We start from the raw sequence: 18,355 nt of genomic DNA, 5'->3' as shown, positions 1-18,355 counted from the left end.
TGTTATCCGGAAATCGTAATACATGTGTGAATACATAGACACCAACATGTCCCTAGTAAGCCTCTAGTTGACTAGCTCGTTGATCAATAGATAGTCATGGTTTCCTGACTATGGACAATGGATGTCATTGATAACGAGGTCACATCATTAGGAGAATGATGTGATGGACAAGACCCAATCCTAAACATAGCACAAGATCGTATAGTTCGTTTGCTAGAGTTTTTCCAATGTCAAGTATCTTTTCCTTAGACCATGAGATCGTGTAACTCCCCGATACCGTAGGAGTGCTTTGCGTGTACCAAACGTCACAATGTAACTGGGTGAATATAAAGGTATACTACGGGTATCTCCGAAAGTGTCTATTGGGTTGACACGGATCAAGACTGGGATTTGTCACTCCGTATGACGGAGAGGTATCTCTGGGCCCACTCGGTAATGCATCATCATAATAAGCTCAAAGTGACCAAGTGTCTGGTCACGGGATCATTCATTACGGTACGAGTAAAGTGACTTGTCGGTAACGAGATTGAACGAGGTATTGGGATACCGACGATCGAATCTCGGGCAAGTAACGTACCAATTGACAAAGGGAATTGTATACGGGGTTGCTTGAATCCTCGACATCGTGGTTCATCCGGTGAGATCATCGAGGAGCATGTGGGAGCCAACATGGGTATCCAGATCCCGCTGTTGGTTATTGACCGGAGAGCCATCTCGGTCATGTCTACATGTCTCCCGAACCCGTAGGGTCTACACACTTAAGGTTCAGTGACACTAGGGTTGTAGAGATATGAATATGCAGTAACCCAAAAGTTGTTCGGAGTCCCGGATGAGATCCCGGACGTCACGAGGAGTTTTGGAATGGTCCCGAGGTGAAGAATTATATATAGGAAGTGCAGTTTCGGCCATCGGGAGAGTTTCGGGGGTCACCGGTATTGTACCGGGACCACCGGATGGGTCCCGGGGGTCCACCGGGTGGGACCACCCATCCCGGAGGGCCCCATGGGCTGAAGTGGGGAGGGGAACCAGCCCATAGTGGGCTGGTGCGCCCCCCTTGGCCCACCCCCTGCGCCTAGGGTTGGAAACCCTAGGGTGGGGGGCGCCCCACTTGCCTTGGGGGCCACTCCACCCTTGGCCGCCGCCCTCCCTAGGAGATCCCGTCTCCTAGGGCCGGCACCCCCCCTTGGGGAGACTATATAAAGGGGGGAGGGAGGGGCAGCCACACCCTTGACTCTTGGCGCCTCCCTCTCCCCTGCTACACCTCTCCCTCTCGCAGTAGAACGGCGAAGCCCTGCTGCGGTGACCCCTGCATCCACCACCACGCCATCGTGCTGCTGGATCTTCATCAACCTCTCCTTCCCCCTTGCTGGATCAATAAGGAGGAGACGTCACGCTGACCGTACGTGTGTTGAACGCGGAGGTGTCGTCCGTTCGGCGCTAGGATATCCGGTGATTTGGATCACGTCGAGTACGACTTCCTCATCCCCGTTCTTTGAACGCTTCCGCGTGTGATCTACAAAGGTATGTAGATGCAATCCGATCACTCGTTGCTAGATGAACTCATAGATGGATCTTGGTGAAACCATAGGAATTTTTTTTTGTTTTCTGCAACGTTCCCCAATAGTGGCATCATGAGCTAGGTCTATGCGTAGTTCATTTTGCACGAGTAGAACACAATTTGTTGTGGGCGTATATGTTGTCAACTTTCTTGCCGCTACTAGTCTTATTTTGCTTCAACGGTATTGTGGGGTGAAGCGGCCCGGACCAACCTTACACGTACGCTTACGTGAGACCGGTTCCACCGACTAACATGCACTAGTTGCATAAGGTGGCCGGCGGGTGTCTGTCTCTCCCACTTTAGTTGGAGCGGATTTGATGAAAAGGTTCCTTATAAAGGGTAAATAGAAGTTGACAAATCACGTTGTGGCGTTAACGTAGGTAAGAAAACATTCTTGCTAGAACCCTCTTGCAGCCATGTAAAACTTGCAACAACAATTAGAGGACGTCTAACTTGTTTTTGCAGCAAGTGTTTTGTGATGTGATATGGCCAAAGTTGTGATGAATGATGAATGATATATATGTGATGTATGAGATGTTCATGCTATTGTAATAGGAATCATGACTTGCATGTCGATGAGTATGACAACCGGCAGGAGCCATAGGAGTTGTCTTTATTTTTTGTATGACCTGCGTGTCATTGAGAAACGCCATGTAAATTACTTTACTTTATTGCTAAACATGTTAGCCATAGTAGTAGAAGTACTAGTTGGCGAGCAACTTCATAGAGACACGATGATGGAGATCATGATGATGGAGATCATGGTGTCAAGCCGGTGACAAGATGATCATGGAGCCCCAAGATGGAGATCAAAGGAGCTATGTGATATTGGCCATATCATGTCACTATTATTATTTGATTGCATGTGATGTTTATCATGTTTTTGCATCTTGTTTACTTAGAATGATGGTAGTAAATAAGATGATCCCTCATAATAATTTCAAGAAAGTGTTCCCCCTAGCTGTGCACCGTTGCGACAGTTCGTTGTTTCGAAGCACCACGTGATGATCGGGTGTGATAGATTCCAACGTTCACATACAACGGGTGTAAGACAGATTTACACATGCAAACACTTAGGTTGACTTGACGAGCCTAGCATGTACAGACATGGCCTCAGAACACAGAAGACCGAAAGGTCGAGCATGAGTCGTATAGAAGATACGATCAACATGAAGATGTTCACCGATGTTGACTAGTCCGTCTCACGTGATGATCGGACACGGCCTAGTTAACTCGGATTATGTTATACTTAGATGACTGGAGGGATGTCTATCTAAGTGGGAGTACATTGAATAATTTGATTAGATGAACTTAATTATCATGAACTTAGTCTAAAATATTTACAACATGTATTGTAGATCAAATGGCCAAAGTTGTCCTCAACTTCAACGCATTCCTAGAGAAAACCAAGCTAAAAGACGATGGCAGCAACTATACGGACTGGGTCCGGAACCTGAGGATCATCCTCATAGCTGCCAAGAAAGACTATGTCCTACAAGCACCGCTAGGTGAAGCACCTGCTCTCCCTGCAGAACAAGATGTTATGAACGCTTGGCAGACACGTACCGATGATTACTCCCTCATTCAGTGCGGCATGCTTTATAGCTTAGAGCCGGGGCTCCAAAAGCGTTTTGAGAGACACGGAGCATATGAGATGTTCGAAGAGCTGAAAATGGTTTTTCAAGCTCATGCTCGGGTCGAGAGATATGAAGTCTCTGAAAAGTTCTTCAGCTGTAAGATGGAGGAAAACAGTTCTGTCAGTGAGCACATACTCACTATGTCTGGGTTACATAACCGCTTGACTCAGCTGGGAGTTAATCTCCCGGATGACGCGGTCATTGACAGAATCCTTCAGTCGCTTCCACCGAGCTACAAGAGCTTTGTGATGAACTTCAATATGCAGGGGATGGAAAAGACCATTCCTGAAGTATTTGCAATGCTGAAATCAGCAGAGGTAGAAGTCAAAAAGGAACATCAAGTGTTGATGGTGAATAAAACCACTAAGTTCAAGAAAGGCAAGGGTAAGAAGAACTTCAAGAAGGACGGCAAGGGAGTTGCCGCACCCGGCAAGCAAGCTACCGGGAAGAAGCCAAAGAATGGACCCAAGCCCGAGACTGAGTGCTTTTATTGCAAGGAAAGTGGTCACTAGAAGCGGAACTGCCCCAAATACTTAGCAGACAAGAAGGCCGGCAAAATGAAAGGTATATGTGATATACATGTAATTGATGTGTACCTTACCAGTACTTGTAGTAGCTCCTGGGTATTTGATACTGGTGCAGTTGCTCACATTTGTAACTCAAAGCAGGAGCTGCAGAATAAGCGGAGACTGGCGAAGGACAAGGTGACGATGCGCGTCGGGAATGGTTCCAAGGTCGATGTGATCACCGTCGGCACGCTACCTCTACATTTACCTACGGGATTAGTTATGAACCTCAATAATTGTTATTTAGTGCCAAGTTTGAGCATGAACATTGTATCGATCTCGTTTAATACGAGATGGCTACTCATTTAAATACGAGAATAATGGTTGTTCTATTTATATGAGAGATATGTTTTATGGTCATGCTCCGATGGTGAATGGTTTATTCTTAATGAATCTCGAGCGTAATGCTACACATATTCATAGTGTGAGTACCAAAAGATGTAAGGTTGATAATGATAGTCCCACATACTTGTGGCACTGCCGCCTTGGTCACATAGGTGTCAAGCGCATGAAGAAGCTCCATGCAGATGGACTTTTAGAGTCTCTTGATTACGAATCATTTGACACATGCGAACCATGCCCCATGGGTAAAATGACCAAGACTCCGTTCTCAGGAACAATGGAGCGAGCAACCAACTTATTGGAAATCATACATACTGATGTGTGCGGTCCAATGAGTGTTGAGGCTCGCGGTGGTTATCGTTATGTTCTCACCCTCACTGATGACTTGAGTAGATATGGGTATGTCTACTTAATGAAACACAAGTCTGAGACCTTTGAAAGGTCAAGGAATTTCAGAGTGAGGTTGAGAATCAACGTGACAGGAAAATCAAGTTCCTGCGATCAGATCGTGGAGGAGAATACTTGAGTCACGAATTTGGCACACACTTAAGAAAATGTGGAATAGTTTCACAACTCACGCCGCCTGGAACACCTTAGCGTAATGGTGTGTCTGAACGTCGTAATCGCACTCTATTAGATATGGTGCGATCTATGACGTCTCTTACCGATTTACCGCTATCATTTTGGGGTTATGCTTTAGAGACTGCCGCATTCACTTTAAATAGGGCTCCGTCAAAATCCGTTGAGACGACACCGTATGAATTATGGTTTGGGAAGAAACCTAAGCTGTCGTTTCTAAAAGTTTGGGGATGCGATGCTTATGTCAAGAAACTTCAACCTGAAAAGCTCGAACCCAAGTCGGAAAAATGCGTCTTCATAGTATTTCCTAAAGAAACTATTGGGTATACCTTCTACCTCAGATCCGAAGGCAAGATCTTTGTTGCCAAGAATGGATCCTTTTTAGAGAAAGAGTTTCTCTCGAAAGAAGTAAGTGGGAGGAAAGTAGAACTTGATGAAGTATTACCTCTTGAACCGGAAAGTGGTGCAACTCAAGAAAATGTTCCTGAGATGCCTTCACCGACTAGAGAGGAAGTTAATGATGATGATCATGAAACTTCAGATCAAGTTGCTACTGAACTTCGTAGGTCCACAAGGACATGTTCCGCACCAGAGTGGTACGGCAACCCTGTCTTGGAAATCATGTTGTTAGACAATGGTGAACCTTCGAACTATGAAGAAGCGATGGCGGGCCTAGATTCCAACAAATGGCTTGAAGCCATGCAATCCGAGATAGGATCCATGTATGATAACAAAGTATGGACTTTGACAGACTTGCCCGATGATCGGCGAGCGATAGAAAACAAATGGATCTTTAAGAAGAAGACGGACGCGGATGGTAATGTTACCATCTATAAAGCTCGACTTGTCGCTAAGGGTTATCGGCAAGTTCAAGGGGTTGACTACGATGAGACTTTCTCTCTCTTAGTGAAGCTGAAGTCCGTCCGAATTATGTTAGCAATTGCCGCATACTATGATTATGATATATGGCAAATGGACTTCAAAACGGAATTCCTTAATGGTTTCCTTAAGGAAGAATTGTATATGATGCAGCCGGAAGGTTTTGACGATCCTAAGAATGCTGACAAGGTGTGCAAGCTCCAACTCTCGATTTATGGGCTGGTGCAAGCATCTTGGAGTTGGAACATTCGCTTTGATGAGATGATCAAAGCGTTTGGGTTTATGCAGACTTATGGAGAAGCCTGCATTTACAAGAAAGTGAGTGGGAGCTCTGTAGCACTTCTCATATTATATGTAGATGACATACTTTTGATGGGAAATGATATAGAACTTTTGGACAACATTAAGGCCTACTTGAATAAGAGTTTTTCAATGAAGGACCTTGGAGAAGCTGCTTATATATTAGGCATCAAGATCTATAGAGATAGATCAACACGCCTCATAGGTCTTTCACAAAGCACATACCTTGATAAGATATTGAAGAAGTTCAATATGGATCAGTCTAAGAAGGGGTTCTTGCCTGTGTTGCAAGGTGTGAAATTGAGCTCAGCTCAATGTCCGACCACGACAGAAGATATAGAAGCGATGAGTGTCATCCACTATGCCTCAGCCATAGGGTCTATTATGTATGCCATGCTGTGTACCAGACCTGATGTAAACCTTGCCGTAAGTTTGGTAGGTAGGTACCAAAGTAATCCCGGCAAGGAACACTGGACAGCGGTCAGGAATATCCTGAAGTACCTGAAAAGGACTAAGGAAATGTTTCTCGTTTATGGAGGTGACGAAGAGCTTGTCGTAAAGGGTTACGTCGATGCTAGCTTCGACACAGATCTGGATGACTCTAAGTTACAAACCGGATACGTGTATATTTTGAATGGTGGGGCAGTAAGCTGGTGCATTTGCAAGCAGAGCGTCGTGGCGGGATCTACATGTGAAGCGGAGTACATGGCGGCCTCGGAGGCAGCACATGAAGCAATCTGGGTGAAGGAGTTCATCACCGACCTAGGAGTCATACCCAATGCGTCGGGGCCGATCAAGCTCTTCTGTGACAACACTGGAGCTCTTGCACTTGCCAAGGAGCCCAGGTTTCACAAGAAGACTAGGCACATCAAGCGTCGCTTCAACTCCATCCGTGAAAATGTTCAAGATGGAGACATAGAAATTTGTAAAGTACATACGGATTTGAATGACGCAGATCCGTTGACTAAACCTCTCCCTAGGGCAAAACATGATCAACACCAGAACTCTATGGGTGTTCGATTCATCACAATGTAACTAGATTATTGACTCTAGTGCAAGTGGGAGACTATTGGAAATATGCCCTAGAGGCAATAATAAAAGGATTATTATTATATTTCCTTGTTCATGATAATTGTCTTTTATTCATGCTATAATTGTGTTATCCGGAAATCGTAATACATGTGTGAATACATAGACACCAACATGTCCCTAGTAAGCCTCTAGTTGACTAGCTCATTGATCAATAGATAGTCATGGTTTCCTGACTATGGACATTGGATGTCATTGATAACGAGATCACATCATTAGGAGAATGATGTGATGGACAAGACCCAATCCTAAACATAGCACAAGATCGTATAGTTTGTTTGCTAGAGTTTTTCCAATGTCAAGTATCTTTTCCTTAGACCATGAGATCGTGTAACTCCCAGATACCGTAGGAGTGCTTTGGGTGTACCAAACGTCACAACGTAACTGGGTGACTATAAAGGTATACTACGGGTATCTCCGAAAGTGTCTGTTGGGTTGACACGGATCAAGACTGGGATTTGTCACTCCATATGATGGAGAGGTAACTCTGGGCCCACTCGGTAATGCATCATCATAATGAGCTCAAACTGACCAAGTGTCTGGTCACGGGATCATGCATTATGGTACGAGTAAAGTGACTTGCGGGTAACGAGATTGAACGAGGTATTGGGATACCGATGATCGAATCTCGGGCAAGTAACGTACCAATTGACAAAGGGAATTGTATACGGGGTTGCTTGAATCCTCGACATCGTGGTTCATCCGATGAGATCATCGAGGAGCATGTGGGAGCCAACATGGGTATCCAGATCCCGCTGTTGGTTATTGACCGGAGAGCCATCTCGGTCATGTCTACATGTCTCCCGAACCCATAGGGTCTACACACTTAAGGTTCAGTGACGCTAGGGTTGTAGAGATATGAATATGCAGTAACCCGAAAGTTGTTCGGAGTCCCGGGTGAGATCCTGGACGTCACGAGGAGTTCCAGAATGGTCCGGAGGTGAAGAATTATATATAAGAAGTGCAGTTTCGGCCATCGGGAGAGTTTCGGGGGTCACCGGTATTGTACCGGGACCACGGGATGGGTCCCGGGGGTCCACCGGGTGGGACCACCCATCCCGGAGGGCCCCATGGGCTGAAGTGGGGAGGGGAACTAGCCCATAGTGGGCTGGTGCGCCCCCCTTGGCCCACCCCCTGCGCCTAGGGTTGGAAACCCTTGGGTGGGGGGCGCCCCACTTGCCTTGGGGGCCACTCCACCCTTGGCCGCCGCCCTCCCTAGGAGATCCCATCTCCTAGGGCTGGCGCCCCCCCTTGGGGAGACTATATAAAGGGGGGAGGGAGGGGCAGCCGCACCCTTGACTCTTGGCGCCTCCCTCTCCCCTGCTACACCTCTCCTTCTTGCAGTAGAACGGCGAAGCCCTGCTGCGGTGACCCCTGCATCCACCACCACGCCGGTGTGCTGCTGGATCTTCATCAACCTCTCCTTCCCCCTTGCTGGATCAAGAAGGAGGAGACGTCACGCTGACCGTACGTGTGTTGAACGCGGAGGTGCCGTCCGTTCGGCGCTAGGATCTCCGATGATTTGGATCACGTCGAGTACGACTTCCTCATCCCCGTTCTTTGAACGCTTCTACGTGTGATCTACAAAGGTATGTAGATGCAATCCGATCACTCGTTGCTAGATGAAGTCATAGATGGATCTTGGTGAAACCGTAGGAATTTTTTTTGTTTTCTGCAACGTTCCCCAACAGTTATCACGCAGCGTCATCACCCTCGACGTTTCTAACCTGATTCCCACCGTCTGGAGAGATGCCAAGCACCCACCACGGCCTAGGTACTTGTCACCTTTAAACCCGTCCAGCATCACCTGCCCGATGTACTTCAAATATACTAACCGGTCGCTGCTACCTGTTATGCAGCTGGTAAAAACTACAAGGACGATGTTTCTTCCGGATCTAACAGCTTGGCCAACCAAGATCCTGGACTGAGGCATTGCTATGATCTTGTAAGCGCGTCTCTCTCTCTCTCTTGTATTGTTCTGTGCCTGCCAACATGCTTTGCTAGGATTTTCGACCAGTAATCCCTTTGGGAAGACAATGATTTCTACTACTGGCTGCTAAATTAGATATGTAGATGTCATACATGATACTACCTCGTACCTCCGTTCCTAAATATAAGCCTTTCTAGAGATTCCACTATAGGCTACATACGGAGCAAAATGAGTGAATCTACACTCGAAAATGCATCTATATACATTTGTATGTGGTCCATACTGGAATCTCTACAAATACATATATTTAGGAACAGGGGCAGTACATTACACAAAATCGTAGGTGGCATGTAGGAATTACAGTGCACTACATTAGGCTCCCTTAGAGTGCCTGCTAGTCCAGCATACAGAGTCATGGCTAGTTTATGGTACGCACACAATCGTTAATTGGTGGTTTAAATATGCACAAGGGATATGCAATGTAGTATCATGTAGAGATGTCTGAAATTACCCGTGTCAACTTGCAGATATGGTTACACAATGAAAAAGTACAAGATGTATGTGGCAATTTCATGGAACATCGCAAAAAAGGAGAGGCAGTGGTGAGCCTATACAGTGTGCTATGGTACGTCACTCCTCCATTGCAATCATCATGACATGTTATTTGTATGCCAGTTCTATTAGCCAAGTTTCTTAGGGACAGTTATTACGAGTTATTCTAAGAAAATAAGCACCTGTGTATATAAGCTCCATGTAATAAGCCAACCAGTTCTTTTCATTGTGTTTTCAGCTTATCTTTGGTATGATCAGTGGAAAGTCTAGATTGCATTATATTTTTATTTTTTTCATTTTGTTGCCCATATGGAAATTAATTTGACTTGCAAACATCACAAATTGAACCCAGTGCAGTAATTAATATGATAGGAAAACAGACCATCACTATTTGCTCAAAATTCAAATACAAAGATACCATCTACTTGGCACAATCTACTTTGGTCAATGTTTTCCATAGAGATCCCATTGCCTAATTTAAATGAAGAACACATGACCCACATTTAAATGAAGAACAATTATTTATTGAAATTCGATGGTCCAAGTGGCTGGTTATTATCGTATAGCAGCACCATCTGAAAGCATCATATAGCAGCAGCAGCTCATAGCAACTCATCATACAGCAGCAACAGTCTGCAATTCATCATATACTAGCAGCAGCTCATAGCAATTCATCATATAGCAGCAGCAGGAGCAGCTCATAGCAATTCATCATATAGCAGCAGCAGGAGCAGCTCATAGCAATTCATCATATAGCAGCAGCGGGAGCAGCTTGTAGCAACTCATCATATAGTAGCAGCAACAGCTCATAGCAATTCATCATATAGCAGCAGCAGCAGCTCATAGTAACTCATCATACAGCAGCAGCACCTCATAGCAATTCATCATACAGCAGCAGCAGGAGCAGCTCATAGCAATGCATCATATAGCAGCAGCAGAAGCAGCTCATAGCAATTCGTCGTATAGTGGATTGGAATGAAAATTTGGCAAAAAATCAGAGGAGATCCTCACCTTGTTGGATGAGCTCATCCTTCAACAACACCTCAAGGCCATGGCCTGGGAGGAGGGGAGGGGGAATAAGGTGCCTTCTACCGCAGTGTGGCATCAGTCGTAGTTGTGCATCGCCCACCGGAGTAGTGCGTTGGACAAACCACAGTGGAGCAGCTGCTGGAGACCATGAGAATGAGGGGCGGCGCCAGAGGGAGGAGCAGCCAGGGAGATTTTCCCCTACCCGTCAGCCATGTAGCCTAGCTGGACATAGCATCATCGAGGACCAGGCCAGATGGGACTAGTGGTGACGGCTCGCTGGAGGAACCCTACTGCTGCACGCAGGGGATCGATGTAGAGGGAAAGGGGAGAGGATATGCAAGCGGGCAGGGCAATGAATGCTTGCGTGTTTTTTTACTTGAGGGTCGGGTGTGACATGGGCGTCATCAGTTGCATTTTGAGTGTAATATAGGCAGACAACAGAGTCATTTCACTATTCCCCTTCCCTACAATTTTTAGTGAGGTTCTACCCGGAACACCCCCCTCCAAAGCGAAATTAGTTAAGAGCAAGCCCATAACTCAAAAATGACTTCTTTACATATTTTATGGCTTATTTTGACAATATGCCCTGAAAAGGCGGAATCAAACTGGCCCTTAACCTGTAATTCAATTGTGCGTGCAATGATGAATCACTCCTGCCTGCTATCTGTACATTTAGGCATCATCATACATGGCATAACCTAATACATGTGCATTCCATTGTAGAATCTGGAATATGCAATGTTTATGTTAGTTCATACGTTGCACATGATGTTTAAATGCCCCTTAAATCTGGTCAGTCAAGTGATGGTCTTTAAGCCTCCTTCTTTGCTTCTTTTCTTGATATGTAAGATTTGCTCACACATCTGTTCAATTGCTTGTTTGCATCAGCCAGCCATACTAGGACTGTTTGCTTTGATTACTTGCTTTTCTTGACCTAACACTCTAACAGAGCTTGTCAACGATTTAAACACCAAGGGCTGCTGTAGTGGGGCCTTGTCTAACTCATAGGTGACATAAAGGTTTGGCTGTACACTACAGTAGGCTCTCCAAGAGTACCTGGAGATCCAGTTCGAAGGTATGCCTAGTTTTTACATAGTGCAGACATAGTAAATGCTCATTTCATTGTGTGCAAGTGCAAGATATGCGGCGTGTTTCATTATGTGGTGTTGTTTTGTTATAATCTCATCCTTTTGTGTTCACAGACTGGAAAGTATGCATATTTATCTTCCAAGGAGACGAGTAACTAGTTTGTGTCACCTTGCAGAGGGGGTGCAATGAAGATAAGATTGAGGATTTCCATGTACAAGATGTTAGGAAGGAGCCTTGCAAGAGAAGTAGGAGCTGCGCTGAGCCTCTTCAACCTGCTAAGGTAAGTCACTGTATGCAACTCAATAGTTCAATTCCTTGTTTGTTTCAGGCATAGTTAATTTTCCCTTTTCAATTGCTTTATTTGTCCTTAGTTAATGAGATGCCCAAATAATCATGCCTGATGTTCGGTACTTGTATCACTATTAGCTGGCATAATTAAAGGCCTTACCATTTAATTACTCTACCAAAGTGTGCCTGAAACTTTGAAGTCTATTAACCAACTATTATTGTATGAGGCTCACAATCTAGTTTATACTACACTAATGATTGCATAGTTTTGCCTGCTGTAGTATGTTTGTATGAAACCCTCTATTGTTCATTATGCTCCCTAAGACTTTAACTGAGGCACAGAATGGCCAACTACTTGCTTACTTATACACAACGTATTGTCTAAATTTTTAACTTGTCTGTGTTTTCGATTGGGCCCCAACATCATGCTCCTCTGGTGAGCTAAGAGGGATTTCTGTATGCAGGCTGCACAGACTATCTTTTTTATAAATTTTAAAATATCACCTGCTTATGCTTCATGACGTGTAACAGTTTTTTTGAAAGTGACGTGTGACATTATTGTTAGTCTTGTTTTGCCATGTAGTACAAAATAGTGTCTTGTTCGCTTCACTGTTGTAACTATATTTTTGCCCTAGTCATGTGTACTTACAGAAACATTTCAGGATGAAGTGGCATCAACACAGATCTGTGAGCAGTGCGGCATGGCCGTTACCGAATGATTATGGATTGGAATTGGAATGTGCTGATGTTCTCGAGCATCAACTAGAGGTGGCAAGACAACGTGTACATGATTGTCAATGTATAATCAACAAGTTGAGACTGGACATGCAGGTATTAGATGCAGGAGTCAAAAAATGAAACAAGACGCTGAGGTAACCATGAAGGAATTGGAGATTTACAGACTAAAATTTGTGCTATCTGAATCCGGCCAATCCTATTTTCTGAAGAGATTATAGTTCAAATGGAGTTAAGTTGATGCGCGTCCATGATGTATGAGCTGTATTTGCCCAGTGTATCTAATTTGCTGTTTCTGTATGCTTTATTATCACCTGTGCCGAACCATAATGCCCAGTGGGTATAATCGGCTGTAATTTCTTTATTGTATAGTGTAGGATTATTCTACCTTTCTATGCCTTGATTTCTTTGTTGTATAGTGTATGCTTTTTAGAGGTGATAGTATTGAGTAGGATAATTCTTTGAATATGCTATATCGTTCAAACGGGGGCCAACTCGCGCGACCATGGCCCTTCATGGGCCATCGGATCCATGGGCCTTCTACGTCTCATAGGATCCATGGGTCTTCTACATCTCGTAGGATCCATGGGCCTTCTACATCTCGTAGGATCCATGGGCCGCCGAGTCATTTATGGGTCTTGTACGGGCCTTTAATGGGTCATAGACGGGCCTTTAATGGAAATCGTACGTTTTATGGGCTGACCATAACGGGTCGTTAATAGGCTATATTTGGTGATGCTATGAAAATGGCCCAACAGACTAACGGTCCACAAACGGGCCGACTGTAACGACGGGCTGAATTTGGCCCACAAGCAGAAAATCACAGTAACGGGCCGTAAGTAACCGAATGCTGCAAATGATCCCAAGAATAAGTGGGCCCGCAGAAGGCCGAAAGTTAACTTGGGCTGGAAACGGCCCACCGGAATAACGGGCCGTTAATGGGTATAAAGTGATACACTATTCATTATGGGCCAATTTCACCACGGGCCGTTAATGGGTGTAAAGTAATACACTATTCATTACGGGCCAGTTTCAGCACGGGTCGCTAATGGGCCAAGAGTTACAAAGGGCCTCATATGGGCTGAAAGACGTCATGGGCTATACATGGGCCAGAAGTGAAAACGGGTTGGAATCATATTGGATGGCCCAGATGACGCTACTGGGCCTAATTCAGATAGGGCGTAACGGGCCATGGGTTAGCGGGCTGTAAATGGGCTATATGCGAACAGGCCGTTAACAGGCTTTCCATGGGCCGGCCCACCAGCTTTTGACCAAGTCAAACGGGCTGGCCTTTTCACAGGAATGGGCCACTGTTGGGCCATGCCATGTATCGGCGTATCATAGGCGCCTTCTGTCCAGTGAGTGGATGACATCTGTCCCAACGATGAGCCGACATGTGTTTCCTCTAGCCAATGATGATTTTACATGTGGAAAATCCCCATTGGTCGAGGTTGTTAACGGGTTATCGGATCCAAAATCCGACCTGATAGCTTAATGGCGTTCTGTTACGGTGGATGCCACGTGTTGGTCACCCTTAACGAAAGCACTTCTGTGACGCGCGATTTATCGTCATGGAAGTGGACACTTCCGTGATGATAATTTTGGTAATGTCATGGAACACTTCTACGACAGCACAGGTATGACTATCTTGATTCTGTCATAAATTTGTCATGGATGTACATGCATGACAAAAAAATGCGACCTACTGTGACAAACACATATCATCACGGAAGTGTATTTTTTTTGTAGTGGAACATCATGGAGCATATGAGATGTTCCAGGAGTTGAAGTTAATATTTCAGGCAAATGCCCGAATTGAGAGATATGAAGTCTCCAATAAGTCCTACAGCTGCAAGATGGAGGAAAATAGTTCTGTCAGTGAACATATACTCAAAATGTCTGGGTATCATAATCACTTGACTCAACTGGGAGTTAATCTTCCTATTGATAGTGTCATTGACAGAGTTCTTCAATCACTTCCACCAAGCTACAAAAGCTTTGTGATGAACTATAATATGTAAGGAATGAATAAGACAATTCCCGAGCTCTTCGCAATGCTAAAGGCAGCGGAGGTAGAAATCAAGAAGGAGCATTGATGTCTACTACACAACCTTCTTCTTGTAGACATTGTTGGGCCTCCAAGTGCAGAGGTTTGTAGGACAGTAGCAAATTTCCCTCAAGTGGATGACCTAAGGTTTATCAATCCATAGGAGGCGTAGGATGAAGATGGTCTCTCTCAAGCAACCCTGCAACCAAATAACAAAGAGTCTCTTGTGTCCCCAACACACCCAATACAATGGTAAATTGTATAGGTGCACTAGTTCGGCGAAGAGATGGTGATACAAGTGGTATATGGATAGTAGATAAAGGTTTTTGTAATATGAAAATATAAAAACAGAAAGGTAACTAATGATAAAAGTGAGCACAAACGGTATTACAATGCGTTGAAACAAGGCCTAGGGTTCATACTTTCACTAGTGCAAGTCCTCTCAACAATAATAACATAATTGGATCACATAACTATCCCTCAACATGCAACAAAGAGTCACTCCAAAGTCACTAATAGCGGAGAACGAATGAAGAGATTATGGTAGGGTACGAAACCACCTCAAAGTTATACTTTCCAATCAATCCGTTGGGCTATTCCTATAAGTGTCACAAATAGCCCTAGAGTTCGTACTTGAATAACACCTTAAGACACAAATCAACCAAAACCCTAATGTCACCTAGATACTCCAATGTCACCTCAAGTATCTGTGGGTATGATTATACGATATGCATCACACAATCTCAGATTCATCTATTCAACCAACACATAGAACCTCAAAGAGTGCCCCAAAGTTTCTACCGGAGAATCACGGCAAAAACGTGTGCCAACCCCTATGCATAGGTTCATGGGTGGAACCTGCAAGTTGATCACCAAAACATACATCAAGTGAGTCACGTGATATCCCATTGTCACCACAGATACGCACGGCAATACATACATCAAGTGTTCTCAAATCTTTAAAGACTCAATCCGATAGATAACTTCAAAGGGAAAACTCAATCCATTACAAGAGAGTAGAGGGGGAGAAACATCATAAGATCCAACTATAATAGCAAAGCTCGCGATACATCAAGATCGTACCACCTCAAGAACACGAGAGAGAGAGAGATCTGATACGTCCATTTTGCATCATGCTTTTATATCAACATTTATTGCGTTATGGGTTGTTATTGCACATTATGTCACAATACTTATGCCTATTCTCTTTTATTTTACAAGGTTTACATAAAGAGGGAGAATGCTGGCAGCTGGGATTCTGGGCTGGAAAAGGGGAAATAGTAGAGACCTATTTTGCACAGCTCCAAAAGTCCTGAAACTTCACGGATGATGTTTTCCAAATATATAAAAAATACTGAGCACAAGAACCTCACCAGGGGGGCACACCATTCCCAGGAGGGTGGGGGGCGCGCCCTACCCCCAGGGCGCGCCCCCTACCTTGTGGCCCCCCTGGTGCCCTCCGGTGGCCATCTTCTGCTATATGGAGTCTTTTGATGGGAAAAAAATCATAAGCCATCTTCTCGGACGAAACTCCGCCGCCACGAGGCGGAACCTTGGTGGAATCAATCTAGGGCTCTAGCGGAGCTGTTCTACCGGGGAAACTTCCCTCCCGGAGGGGAAATCATCGCCATCGTCATCACCAACACTCCTCTCATCGGGAGAGGGCAATCTCCATCAACATCTTCATCAGCACCATCTCATCTCAAAACCCTAGTTCATCTCTTGTATCCAATTCTTGTCTCCAAGTCCAGGATTGGTGCTAGTAGGTTGCTAGTAGTGTTAATTACTCCTTGTAGTTGATGCTAGTTGGTTTAATTAGTGGAAGATCATATGTTCAGATCCTATATGCATATTAATACCCCTCTGATTATGAACATGTTTATGCTTTGTGAGTAGTTACTTTTGTTCCTGAGAACATGGGAGAAGTCTTGCTATTAGTAGTCATGTGAATTTGGTATTCGTTCGATATTTTGATGAGATGTATGTTGTCTCTCCTCTAGTGGTGTTATGTGAACGTCGACTACATGACACTTCACCATTATTTGGGCCTAGAGGAAGGCATTGGGAAGTAATAAGTATATGATGGGTTGCTAGAGTGACAGAAGCTTAAACCCTAGTTTATGCGTTGCTTCGTAAGGGGCTGATTTGGATCCATATGCTTCATGCTATGGTTAGATTTACCTTAATACTTTTGTTGTATTTGCGGATGCTTGCAATAGAGGTTAATCATAAGTCGGATGTTTGTTCAAGTAAGGACAACACCCAAGCACCGGTCCAACCACATACCAAATTATCAAAGTACCGAATGTGAATCATATGAACGTGATGAAAACTAGCTTGACGATATTCCCATGTGTCCTCGGGAGCGCTTTACATCATATAAGAGTTTGTTCAGGCTTGTCCTTTGCTACAAAAGGATTGGGCCACCTTGCTGCACCTTATTTAATTTTGTTACTTGTTGCTCGTTACAAATTATCTTATCACAAAAACTATCTTTTACCACTTATTTCAGTACTTGCAGAGAATACCTTGCTGGAAACCACTTATCATTTCCTTCTGCTCCTCGTTGGGTTCGACACTCTTACTTATATAAAGGACTATGATAGATCCACTATACTTGTGGGTCATCAAGACTCTTTTCTGGAGCTGTTTCCGGGGAGTGAAGCGCCTTTGGTAAGTGGAATTTGGTAAGGAAAAATTTATATCGTGTGCTGAAATTTACTGTCACTTGTTACCACGGAAGGTAATCCTCTGAGGGGCTTGTTCGGGGTATCATCGCCCCGACCAGTAGAGGAAAGAGTTGCTCCTCAACCTACTGAACCTGCTGAAAATGAATATGAAAATGAAAATGCTTGCTTTGAAGTTCCTTCGGGTATGATAGAAAAACTGCTAGCTAATCCTTTTTTAGGAGATGGAACAAAACATCCTGATGAACATCTGATATATGTGGATCAAGTTTGTGGATTATTTAAGCTTGCAAGTGTACCCGGAGATGTTGTTAAAAAGAAGGTCTTTCCCTTATCTTTGAGGGGAGATGCATCGACATGGTATAGGCTATGTGATGATATGAGGTCTTGGAATTACAAACGATTGAAATTGGAATTTCATCAGAAGTTTTATCCTATACATCTTGTTCATTGTGATCGCAATTATATATATAATTTTTGGCCTGGCGAAGGAGAAAGCGTCGCTCAAGCTTGGGGGAGGCTTAAATCAATGTTATATTCATGCCCCAATCATGAGCTCTCAAGAGAAATGATTATTCAAATTTTTTATGCTCGGCTTTCTGGTAACAACCGCACCATGCTTGATGCTTCTTGTGCCAGCTCTTTTATGATGAAGACTATTGAATTCAAATGGGATTTATTGGAAAGAATTAAACGCAACTCTGAAGATTGGGACCTCGACAATGGTAAGGAGTCAGGTATGACACCTAGTTTTGATTGTGTTAAATCTTTTATGGATACCGATATCTTTCATAAATTTAGCACTAAATATGGACTTGACTCTGAGATAGTAGCTTCTTTCTGTGAATCTTTTGCTACTTATGTTCATCTCCCCAAGGAGAAGTGGTTTAAATATCATCCTCCCATAGAAGTAAAAGTAGCTGCACCTATTAAAGTTGAAGAAAAGACTGTTACTTATAATGATCCTATTGTTCCTACCTCTTATGTTGAGAAACCACCTTTCCCTGTTAAGATAAAGGATCGTGATAAAGCTTCAACTGTGGTTCAT

This window comes from Triticum dicoccoides, chromosome 7A, assembly GCF_002162155.2.
Source record: "Triticum dicoccoides isolate Atlit2015 ecotype Zavitan chromosome 7A, WEW_v2.0, whole genome shotgun sequence".
Taxonomy (NCBI): domain Eukaryota; kingdom Viridiplantae; phylum Streptophyta; class Magnoliopsida; order Poales; family Poaceae; genus Triticum; species Triticum dicoccoides.
This window is presented reverse-complemented; position numbering follows the sequence as displayed.